This window comes from Ambystoma mexicanum, chromosome 13 (assembly GCF_040938575.1).
Source record: "Ambystoma mexicanum isolate Mex_15411 chromosome 13, UKY_AmexF1_1, whole genome shotgun sequence".
Classification (NCBI taxonomy): Eukaryota; Metazoa; Chordata; class Amphibia; order Caudata; family Ambystomatidae; genus Ambystoma; species Ambystoma mexicanum.
In genome coordinates, this window is record NC_090938.1 from 494,339,613 (window position 1) to 494,352,639 (window position 13,027).

Below are 13,027 nucleotides of genomic sequence, written 5' to 3' on the forward strand. Positions count from 1 at the left end.
AGCCGAGTAGCCGGCATCTGTAGGTTTTCGAAGAGCCTGATCCGGGTCGAAGAGGTCTTCAGAGCCCTCCGACCTAGTATGTGGACCAGCGTTTTTTTCCTTACCGCTAGATGGTTTCTTCTTCTCCTCAAAGCATGATCGCGGGATCCTTTGTCACCGGCCTCCTTCTTGTGCAGCGGGGCTGGGCAGAGGGCAGTCCACAGTCTCCATAGCAGCCATAGACTGCCTAGACTGCTACTCTGCCACTACTCCGCGCCCGCTCCGTGGTGGAGTGGAGTATTAATAGGTGAGCTCCACCTCCACAGCAAAAAAGTGTAGAAAGACTGCAAATCGAAGAAAGAGTAGCTGCAGTCACTGCCTAGACTGCTAATCTGCCGCTACTCCGCTGCAACCTCATGTAAGCACCGTTCATGAATGAAAGGAGGAATTTAAAAACCAAACAGAAATCTTTACAAATAAAAACAGGTAATTTAAGTGATGCCCAGAGCTCAACGTGATGCATACTTGCCGCTGGATCCAGCTTGCTTGCAGTTTCCCAAATGTCCTACTGTTTGTGCAGAAGCATCATGGTCACCTGTCATTTGTGCCACGTGGAGCATTGGGGGCATTGGGGGATTTCTGCAATCCCCTATCCCAAAGATCTCCACCTTTTATGTTCCTCACTGATAAACTTGGGTGTGCCACATTTACATCATTTTGGGGTCCTCAAAGGGTAGCAACTGCTACCCCTAGCAACTTCCTTGCTACCCCTAGCGATGGTTCTGCTAACTCAGGTCCCCAAAGGATCAGGTAGTCAGAAACGTGTGGATTTGAGATGCATACATGTCAATGTAGACATAAAGCATACTTTGAAATCTGTTTAAACAAACAGCATTTAGAAAGGTGTGAAATGTTAAATGATATATGCCTAGTGCTAAAATAAAAAAGGCGCTCATTTTGTTTTGCTTGTTTTTTCCTCCAATCAAATTCAATTCAATTTTCTCTAATTATTTACCGCCTAATGCAAGGGGAGACCACCTATAGCCCACCACTTCCCTTCAACCCCACCAATATTGCCTTTCCACAACCCATCATCTACATTTTGGTTGTCAAATTCAAGAAAAAAAACAGCTAAATAAATGTAGGCAGTTTTTGTTCGGGCAGTAGACCCATTACCGCTAAATGCTGTAACATGGTGCTTTGTTATCAGTGTGATTTCTCATTGAGGCGCATATGTTCAATCTTCCTGGATAGTGAGCAGACTGAATCTCTAGGAGTCAGGAATTTTCCCCCAACACTGCTTTTATTTTTAATAGGATGGTGGTTAGGTCATTTTTCTTATATTCATTTAATACAGTGCACTCATTAAAGAATATTACTGTTCATGTTCTGTTCTCTGGGAATAAGGAACATTCTTTGAACAGCGTGGACGAAGAAAACGCCTGTTGTTCCAAACCTATTTTATTTTATGCATTCTACCATCTGTGCTTGTGCATTTGTTTATAGAAAATTAAATGATCTGACCCTGAATGCAAATAGTTTAAAGGATGGAAGAGCACTATTCACACCTGATATGGATGAGATAACTTGAGATGTCTGTGATTTGCTCATATTGAAATGTTGTTATACTTGGGGCATATGCTTGAGAAAAGAAATGTATCTTTGAAAGGGTACAATAGCACATTTTCAATATAAATTCTTAAACGTAATGAACTATGTTAGATGTATATAACAGTGCCTTGATGGAGCAGTTCAGCTTCCCACAGCAGTAAGTGAGATTGTTTAAATAGTTAATACCCGGCAAGGGTCACTGAGCTTGTAACAAGCAAGCTCATTGGCATTAGCTGGGTCCTTAACAGCCAGACAAGGACTCACCTTAAACTAACATTATTGCAACAAAAGGTAAGACATCGAGGATACCCAGAAGTAGACTTGCAATAGGCATTAGTCAAAACCAACAATAAACAATGCAAAGACCTCCTAGTGCAAACACAGAAACGACCGAATCCAGAGATCATATTTGTATCTAAATACTCCATACAGCGTAGACAAATCAAACAAAGCATAACCAAGCATTGGAACATCTTAACAAGTGATGAGCGAGCAAAGGTTTTATTTGGCCAACCTCCTGTTTTCACATATCAAAAAGGCAATCATTTCTGCAACATGCTAGTAAACACCAAAGGCGAGACAAAGAAAAACAGTCCAGATAAACATTCAGAAACCTATATGTTTTTAAATTGCAGAAATTGTAATAATGCGATTAAAGGATCAACAGTGTTCCATCCAAGAACAGGTGAAAACATTAAACTTAAGCACTATGCTACATGCTCTCCGGAGAACGCAATCTATAGTATTAAATGCCCCTGTGGAATCTACTATGTTGGTGAGACAGCAAGAAAAGTGAGAATAAGGATGAACAAACATAGTTATGTATGATACGATATTCGGTAAGTATTACAAACTAACAAGCACTTTCAAGATGGCCGCTCGATTAATCGAGCAATCACACAGTGTGTGGTTACCCTGACAACGTGGTGTTGTTTAAGGTAGCTCTGACTCGGGAACGCGTTAGTCGAGCAGAATGCTACTTTGACACATTATCGAAGTACAAGGTAAGGACATTGCCGCAAGGCTTTCTCCACAAGTATGACAGATCACATACTGAAGTCGCACAGATTAATATTGTGATCCACATATATTTTGCCGATCGGATGCAAAGACAGAAGCAAAGCCGTGAGATATCGCCTACTACATTGTGGGTTTTCACGGCAGCAGGCTTTACATGCGCCGGCACAGAAATCATTCCCAAGCATATATTTACACTGAGCTTCATTGTTTTGGGGGTAAGCTAGAGAATTAGAACAGTATATCATATCCATCATGGTTAGTATATTGGCAAGCATTACATTTCATTGGGGTATTTCTCCCTTGCTTCTTTCAGAAAACCTCACACTTATTACTGAATACTTTGGTGGGAAAGCATCACCAGGTCAGCACACTTTTTATATCTAAGTAGTTGTACGTATTACTTTGCATTCACACCACAGCTAATCTATATTCTCAGTTTTTGTTCATTTGCTCTTCTCTTCGCACGCTTCCTGTAACGGTATGTGATTTTAAATAACTGTGCTATATTTGTGATTGATATCATGGAACCTACACTCATATGTCTGCACTGTAGGCTTAAACTGTTGGACCATATTGATGCATTATATTGTTGTGATGAAATGTATTGATATAGTGACCAATTAAGATAAATACAAAGGCCCTGATGGAGGACTAGAGCACTCCGAAATGCATAGGCCAAATATATATCTGCTTCCAAGTGATTATTGAATAGTATTATGACTACTAAAGAATAAATTAAGATTGATACTTACTTCTACAAATTATCTGACAATTTCTTACAATTACATGCATTGGAAACCACATAGTGGGAATTAGGGTGTGCAGCCCAAACCACTGGCTGAATAGCCAAGATTTTCTCCGCACTGTCTCAATTTCAAATACCTACATGGAGGCACCTCCAATTGGGTTTGCACCCCACTTAGAGATTTAACTTTTTACAGTATTAGAAGTAGAAGTATATACATTTTACAGTTGTTCATGCTCACCACTCTTCAGCATGGGGAATTTACCATACTCAGATTTAACCAAACTGTACCCATGGTAAGGAAGGGATGACCATATTAGTGCTAGTGGGAAAAATGTGGAGTCAGCTGGATTGGCAGATCTTGTCTTTGTACAGGAAAGTGTTGGTTCCATCTGCGGGATCCCTTTATAAGGATAATCTTTGATCGACCTTAGAAAAAGTGCAGAGTTGGTTTTAGATAGATTGGAACTATCTCCCGGTGACCTAGTTAGTCATCCCAACAGGGTCATAAAAATGTTACTTAGACAAGTCTGGGTGGCAACCATTGCCAGGATGAGTTGAGTTTATTCAAGCTGTATAAAAGCCTGTCAGCTTCAGATATGCCTCTAGGGGTAGTTCCTACATATCTTAAAACATTTCCTAATGGTTTTCGGAGCCTTCAATTTTTAAGATGCATGCTAAATTTGCTGCACACTGGGCAACTTCTTCTTGTTAGATCCTCATCTGAGGAATATCGAAAAGGCTGTGCTATATGTAAGAACAAGGCAGCGATACAGACCAGAGAGCACATCCTGGTGGATTGCGCTTTCTTACACATCCAGAGATTGTGTTGGTAGGATATTTGGTGCTTAATCCTGCCTACTTGGATTCAGAAGTCTTTTTTATTGATATATTGCAAAAGTGTGGAAACTGCTGTGAACATTTCCATTATAAAGATCCTTCACCATGCAAGGTTGGTATGCATTAAGTGATGATTGACCTGATTCATTTGTCTAAGTGCACCAAATAAAACTAGTTTAGGGTCTTTTCTTATTGAATTGGAATTGTATTATATTTTATAGTTGTTGCCTTTATCATTTTGTTGTATTGTTTATGTATGATAACAATATGATGTAATTGTTTCTTTGTGTTTTCTTTTCTATTTTTTTTGTAAGGTTGAGTGTGAGCAACCGATATCACAATAATACAATTTTAAAAATACTAGTGGGGAAATAACTCAACTGCTGCATTCTTTACTCGCTCCAAGACCTTCCCAGGGATGGAGCGCTGGGTCCCCTTCTCACCCCTTCCGTTTCCACACTGGTTAGTCCTAGACACGGTAGGGGGTGGTGATAACTCCTATTTGACATAGGGTCTTGAACCTAAAAAAAGTCCGGCAGTAATGACATATGTGAAGGGGGACTCTTCTAAAAATGAATTTAGGGTCTGCGTTCAGGTTCCAAAAGGCCCATCCCTCTATTCTCAAAGTTAGGGCTTAATGTCCAAGTCCAAATTCTGGCATCTACAAATCGTATTTGCAGGATTACAGTACTAGGCTTGCTTTCTTTAGTTTACTCAGAGTCACAAATATTTTTATAGCATCCTAGCATGCTTTTCACTTGGCCTTTGCTCCAGGTGCTACTTGGCTCAGATATGGCCACCGTTCAGTCACAGTTTGCCTTTCGAGACTTGTGACATGTAAACGCTGCACACACCAACCACAGGAACGTATGATTTCCTGTTGCGTTAGTGGATATACAAAACCATTACATAGCAGTAATAAGTTATGTTATCTTACATTTGTATAGCGCCTCCAACCAGGGCCATTTTAAACACTTTTGGGGCCCTGGGCATGTACATCTTTGGGGCCCCTTCCACCAACCCAAAGGAATTAAGTGATCAAGAATATCTGGTCACACTGCCCCTCTCCTTACCCCATCAGGATCACAGCCCATAGGTTGTTATGCTGCCTTGTAGCATTCAAAATAAGCATGTTTACTCCCTTTTTAAGTCCCCTTACTCTCTTTACTCTTCTCTAATCAGAATTATAAACAAGTAGCATTTGAAGGCTAACTCTAGCAGTCTATACAGAGGTTACATCTGTTCCAGTATAGATACAGGATACCTTTAATCAATAGCATCTGTAGTATTAATTCAGGACCGTATGTAAAAGGTACATGTAACCCAGAATAGACAGATAACTCACATTAGCTGCCTCACAGAATGCAAAAGGGCTCAAGCATGGATAGGAGAGACAACTGGAAGGAAGGAGAAAGCTACACATACCATGGCATGGATAGTAGATGCAGATTAGAAGCTACTAGGAAGGGGTCTGTACCCAGACACACTGAGATTAGAAGTGGGACATGGTTTTCAAATAGTGTTGCAATTAGAGATCAAAGGAAAACGCACATGTGTTATGCAATATATGAATGCTCACTATTATAGTCTAAGCAAAACTATAGCCAGTGAACCCATGAGTCAGATGTTTTTGAAGATCATACCCTGAGAAGGAAATAACTCTGAAGGGCTGACAATTTTGAAAGGTTTAGAGCCTGGCAATTTAGAGAGGTTAGGCAATATAAAATTAAATGAGATAACCAGGATCACACATGTGCGCCAGATCTGCCATTTCTGCATTTGAACACTCTCTTTTCCAGTTCTTACCATGAACTAACATAATCTCATTTTATAAAACGGACTTGGAAAGTACACAAATCACATTATTAAACATGACAATTTTTTAAAACAAAATATTATTGAAGGGTGTTACGCAAAATGGGAATGATTCTAACTTCATTCTCTCCATCATCAAGCCAAGTATATAAGTACCAGCATACCCATCCATGTGATTTAACAAATTTAATCTGAGTTTATCTTTTGTATTTTAAAGCTTTAAATATTCCAAAATACTGGTTTGCGAAATTGCCCTTTATAACCATGCAGAAAAACCTTTGACTTTTACAAAAAAGCAATCCGTTTTCTTGGTGTCAAATGAGCAGACCTTACAATATGTTTGTCCGAGGGCCGCAACATCTGGTCTGATTTTTTCTGTCTACCACCCCTTTCACTTAAATGGCCTACATAAGAAGAACAATCAAGTAATGGGCTAAATGATGCTTCCAGAATACGAGAAGGCAAACTTCACAGAAGAGAGCACAGTAATGTAAGAGCTATTAGATGATTTGGTCAGGATCATTGTATCGTCTGCTGGCAAACCAGGGTGCAAGCATGAACGCTTTGGTTCCACAGTTTTGACAGTGGTTACTTATTCACCTCTTGGCGTAACAGTTTATGCCCATCATTTGAGGTGATTGTCTAAGTTTTACAACACCCCACCTGAACAAACCAATTTCTAGACCCTCAAAATACGGATGACATGTTCATTTTTTATAGCAACTTCTATCTGGTGCAGGCACACTGCTGATAATAGCACCTACTGTGCTGCAAATCCATGTACATATGCAGGCAGGTTTATAAACTTCAGACATAGGAAAGGTTCTGCCAGCATTGCTGGCATGTGCTATTCTAATCTTGCATACATACACACAACTCTGCAATGAGTGCTTAACACACTGAGCTAACTTCTGAACAATTGTGGTGCTGAACAGGTGCGGCCATAGGCATGCGGGCCTCGTGTGCTTGCACCTCCTGCTTGCCACCTAGTGAAAGTAGTAAACAGCCATAGAAAAATTAGGTGGCGCTTAACCGAATGCAAGATAACACTCTTACCAACAGCAAAGGGTAACATGTATAAGATGTAAGAAATAGCTTGAGTTTAGTAAATTGCTATTAGTATGGTATACCAAGGGTACACATTCCCAAATTGTCTCCTGCATAACGCTGGGGGTACTATGGATGGTACACCCAAGGACAGAAGACTGTCACATCACATGCAGCAGGACTGCAGTCCCACGCACCAAGTGAAAGCACAAAGCTCTCTTGAGGCAGACCAACAATTCCAAGCCAGGAACACTGCCACTCAACATGGGGCCAAAACTAAACCCTGCCCGAGATGCCAGAGAAGACTGGCATATTTTCAAGGGTCACAGTCAAGTTCCATTAACACAGTTCGGCTCTCACTGTCTGTGGGCTTGGGACACCTTGCCCCACCAAGTACTTAACCACATACATGAGCTATTAGTGTCAACGACAAAGTGAAAGTGAAATTTAAGATGGCTGCCGCATGATGGCAAATTAAAACCAGGTGAACACCAAGAAGCCCAGCGAATCAAAGGGCAGTTCAAATTAAAACACACAAATGCAGACCTTTATCCAAAGTCCAGTCCGAAGAGGGGGTCGGCAGGCTCTCTCTGCTCTCTCTATAAAAAAGCTCACAGGTACACACATGGACAGACGCATGAACACACACATGGCTGTCGGTCGGTGTGGGAGGTCGAAGAAAGGAGGCTGACGGGTGAATCCTAAGAAGGAAGGTGTGTTAAGACTGGCACACGCAGAGAATTTTGGAAGAACAAATTGGAAGCTAGAGTGCGATAATAAGGTGGCAAGGTTTTAAGACCACCAGACCCACACCCAGATGCCCCATCCCTCCCTTCAAACCCACTCCCACAGGGCTTTACACTCTGCCTCCAAACCCTCACCCAGATGGCCACATCCGCCCTGCCTCCAGACACACACCTAGTCGGCCCACCCCTCTCTATGGACTCCCACTGATTTCACCCATAACTCCTTCCCACGAAACCCATACCCAGTTGCCCTTTCCCTCCTTCCAGATGCCACATCCCTCCCTCCAGACACACACCCAAATGCATGCATCCCTCCATCCAGATCTACACCTGGATGGGCCTATCCAGCCCTCTCTCAAGAACCACACCCAGATGGGCCCATCCACCATCCCGACAAACCCACACCCAGACACCCTGCCTCTCCCCTCAGACCCACATACAGTACTCCATACTATAGGAAGGGATGCTGTATCCCTCCCTCCAGACCCACACCCAGATGGTGACATCCGCCCTGCCTCAGGATCCTCATCTGCCCTGCCTCCAGGCCCACATGGAGTTGGCCCATCCATCCTGTCACCAGACCCAGACCCACACCCAGAAGCCCTCCCCATCCCTCGCTCCAGACCTACACCCAGATGCCCAGTCCCTCCCACCAGACCGACACCCAGATTCCCCCACCCATCCCTTGACACCCATGTGCCCCCTCCTGCATACCCACATGCCCCAACCCTCCTGTAGACCCACATGCTCCCAACCCTCCCTCCAGACTCACATTCCCCCATTCCTCCAGTGGCACTAATGCCCCGCCCCTCCCTCAATTCCCCCATGCCACCACACTTCCTTCCAGACCCACATGCTCCCATTCCCCCTCTACAGAACCACATGCCCCATTCGGGGGCAACATATAGGCAGTGGTCTCCCAAACTGCCCATTCTGCATACTCTGATTACCATTCTGCATATTTTGAAACCCACCTTGGTTATTCTGAAAGTTTCCCATATTATTCAGCCAATTCCCTTGATTACCTTGCCAATCTCTTCCTCGAAATCCTCTTCCTCGTGGAGCATATCCACTATTGTTTTGATAGAACTGCCTTTGATTATTCACCTGCGTCATGTTCACTATCTGCTGTGAATTCGATCCGTCTACGCTGGTCAACATCGCCCCTTCAATGGCGTATTTGGATAATTTTTTCTGCACTAACTTTGCCTCCTCGCCTTTGCGAGCATCGTCCTTTTTGCGATTCTTTTCCTGCAAGAGTCTGCAGTAATGCGCAATGGTCAGCTGAATCTCTGACCCTGGTTTAGCTTCTATATCCACTAACTTCTTGAGCTGCTTCTGTACTGGCTCTGGCAGCCCTTTGCATAATATATGATAGAATACCGGTATAGATTTTCCCCAAGATTTGCGTGTTTCCAAGACCCAAGCCTCTTGGAAATGTTGAATGTAAACCAAAGGAACATCTCCTTCCTGCATTTTTTCATCATTATAGCTCCAATATCGGACATGTCCTGATACAGTACTCTAACTGCTTCCCAGGCTGCCGCCCTACAGTTATTGAATGGTGCTCCATTATGAGTAGTATTGACTGTAGTCACACCAGCATACCCTGCCCTTGTCCACACGTCATCAGCTCTCTCACCAAGTATGGCAATTAAAAGACCCTAAATGTCCCCTATAGCCAATGTATTTCTTCCTGTCATTTTCTATAATTTATGTATCTATTTCCCAGCGCCAGAAGTTAAACTCAGGAGTTTACACCTTAGATTATCTATATCCATTTTAGGCCATGGTATATACTGTGGTCTTGTTCCTCCTTTCTCTAGCAAGGGAAACTGTGAAGCCCCAGACTCGCTCTCATTTCTCATCATTTGTCTTTCTACTGCCGGGACGATATTCACGCATCGCCTTTTACCTGGCAATGATCTTAACCTGCTTATATAAGGCGGCGACTCCCCCCTCTCACCATGGAGTTGCCACCTAGGTCGGTCTGACTGTGTCAATGGCTCTGATGCTTTAGATACAGACACGTTTACATCCGTCCATCTTACTTCCTTATCCATAGGAAAGCATCCGTCAGGACCACATGCATCATCACTCTCTTCCCCATGGAAGGTTTCCCTTTCCTCGTCTAACATTTTCTGTGCCCAACTCATGCAACTTCTCTCTTCGTCATCTCTATTTAGAGTCAGTCTGTCTAAAAACAGCTCCTTATGTCTCGCACTACATGAGGCTCCCTCCGTGTCATACAACTGAGTGCTCTTGAGACAGTCATTTTTTCCCTTCCCCTTTGACTCCTTCTGAGCTCTCATTTCATTATATACTTTATCGATCGCTTCCCCAATGCTCCTTGAGTCAAACTCGTCTTCTAGATTTGCTTCCTTTATATCCTCCCATGCTACTTTGGATCAGGATTTTTTACTTCCTTTTCCAAGTAATCGAGATTGCGTGCTCTCTGCCTTCTTTTACGTTCCATATCATTGTCAAATTCTCTTTGTTTCCTCGCTTCTTCTCTCGCTCGATCTTCCTCTTTCATTTTCATATCCCTTCTCTCGTTTGCCATGCGTGTCTCCTGTTGGGTATTTTGTATATATTTGGGGCCTAGCGGTATTTTCTTACCGCCAAAATGAAAATAATTCAGTAATAATCAATCTTTGCATTTACATTAGATTTGGTATATAGTACTACAGTATACATACATTATTTCAGCACACAGATACATTTAGTGGTATACTTTATTTTGGTAGGGGTTATTGGTGGTATTTCTGGTGAGCATAATTCCTTTGTTTTATATGTGGCCCCAATATCCAGAACCCCTTATTTTTGTTTAGTTTGTTCGTGTGATCACTAGAGAGGCCTCAGGCTTACATTTCAGGAACACCACATTTTCATTTGGAGTGCCACCATGGGCTGTCCTCACTGACTTATCTACGACAGCGAGCTAACATGTGGTATTCATCACCAACTTATCTACATCAGTGAACTATGTCCAGGGCCTCTCTTTCTGCTGACTCATGTACCTCCAGCAGGAGGCTATTTCATTATGTTATGATTATGTTCCGTTCAGAAAACACACACTTATATACTGAATGGAATCGTGCACACAGCTACCACCAAGTCTTATTTTTAGCTACCTTAAAAATGACAATTGCACTGTCTAAACATCTCCCCATATTATCAGTACTGTTGTGACAGTTTAAGTGCCTGGTCTCCCTTTTCTCCCCCTTCTGTCGAACTCTCCTCACCTGAACCGCTGGAATCGCTGTCGGGGTCCTGCAGACGCCGTCGGAGTAGATAATCCTTCTCCTTTTTCCGATGAGCTTGCTTGTCACGGAGGGAGGCCACCTTGACCGCTGGAGAGAACAGCTGTCCGAGGACCTCCCTTCCGGAACCAAGCCGAAAATAGGGGAAAAAACCCCGAATGGGGAAAAAACCCTTGGACTCCTCTGGTCTGTAGCCGGAAGACGTGGTTCCAGCCGGAAAGTAGACTTTCAGATGGGTAGGAGGTAGATAGTAGACTGGATCCGTAGGTGTACTTGAAGGTAACACAGCAGTGGAACAGAGGAATCCTGTCGTGTGAGCCGGAACACCCGCCAGCCAAGGCCTGCAAGGGGGTTCAGGACCGTAGGAGAGGAGAGAGGTAAACAAAGGAGAAAAGTGCCAGGCAAGTAGCGGAGAGAGAAAAGAAAAGAAAAGCACAGGGAAAAGGGGCGGCGCCTATCCGCGGGGATGGGGCCGCACTAAAAGAGAAAACAGAAACCGCCGAGGCACGGCGGCAGCAGAGAAAACTGGAGGGAAGAGAAGTAGAAAAAACCCTCGCGGAAGGGCGCGAGCGGCTGGAGCCTGGACAGCGCGAAGGCAGGAGCGAAGAAACCCGGAAGAGCGAGAGCTTCCAAAGGAAAGTTGCAACGCAGGGACCGCTGGGCCGGGAGAGTAGATATACTCCCAGCGGCCCCGCGCTACAAGGAGGAAAAAGTAACGGACACAAAGGAGGGACTAGTACCTCCCGTACCTGTGTCCCAAAGCCCAGCGTGGAAGAAACCACCAGTCGGAACGCCTGCGGGTGACAGTATGCCCCCTTCCAGTCCGCACCACACCAGGTTTCCCCGGATGCAGGCGGTGGAACCTGGCAAGCAAGCGAGGAGCATGCACCTGAGAAGCAGGTTCCCAAGAGTCCTCCGACTCCGGGTAACCCTTCCAGGACAAAAGGTATTCCAACCTTCCTCGGTAGAACCTAGAGTCTCTAATGTTGGAGACCTCAAATTCTGCTTGATTGGGTGTCTGAGAGGGAATGTGACTGACCACTGGTCTGTGATGAGAGTCAGAATAGAAAGGTTTTAGAAGAGACGAATGAAATACAGGGTGAATGCGATTTAGAGAAGGAGGCAGCCGAAGACGGTAAGCCACAGGATTGATCCTGAGAAGAATGGGAAAGGGACCCAGAAAGCGAGGGGAGAGTTTAGAGGGCCTTGTCCATCTGGGTAAAAACTGAGTGGACAACCACACCTTGTCGCCTGGCTTCCAGTCTGGACATTCTTTGCGGTGTTTATCTGCTCCGATCTTCGATCGTCTCCTGCTGTTCTCTAGGCTCCGCAATGCCGTGGCATGGGCATCTTTGATCTGACCCAATACTTCTTCGGCCGCTGGGGAGTTGGTGAAATTTGGAACCTCAGGAAGAATGGACTTAGGGTGGACCCCATAAGTACAAAAGAATGGCGAGAGACCAATGGCAGCGTGCCTGGTATTGTTATACGAGAATTCTGCAGTAGGCATTAGAGAAACCCAATTGTCTTGATGCTGAGTGACGTAACATCTCAGATATAGTTCGAGAGTAGCGTTCAGACGTTCCGTCATCCCGTTGGATTGGGGATGGAATCCCGAAGAGAGTGCTCTCTCAATCCCCAATCGGGTACATAGGGCTGTCCAGAATCTCGAGGTGTACTGACTACCCCGATCAGAGATGATCTTGTCAGGTAAACCGTGAAGTCTGAAAATATCTCGTGCAAACACCTCAGCCATCCTGGTGGCTGTAGGAACACCAGAAAGAGGAGAGAAATGTGCCATCCTGGAGAACGCATCCACCGTGACCATGATGCAGGTACAGGATTCGGATACCGGTAGGTCTACAATGAAATCCGTAGAAACCAACCCCCAGGGGCGAGTAGGCATCTCAACTTGAGTGAGTAATCCCAACTGTTTCCCTGTAGGATATTTAGACCGAGCA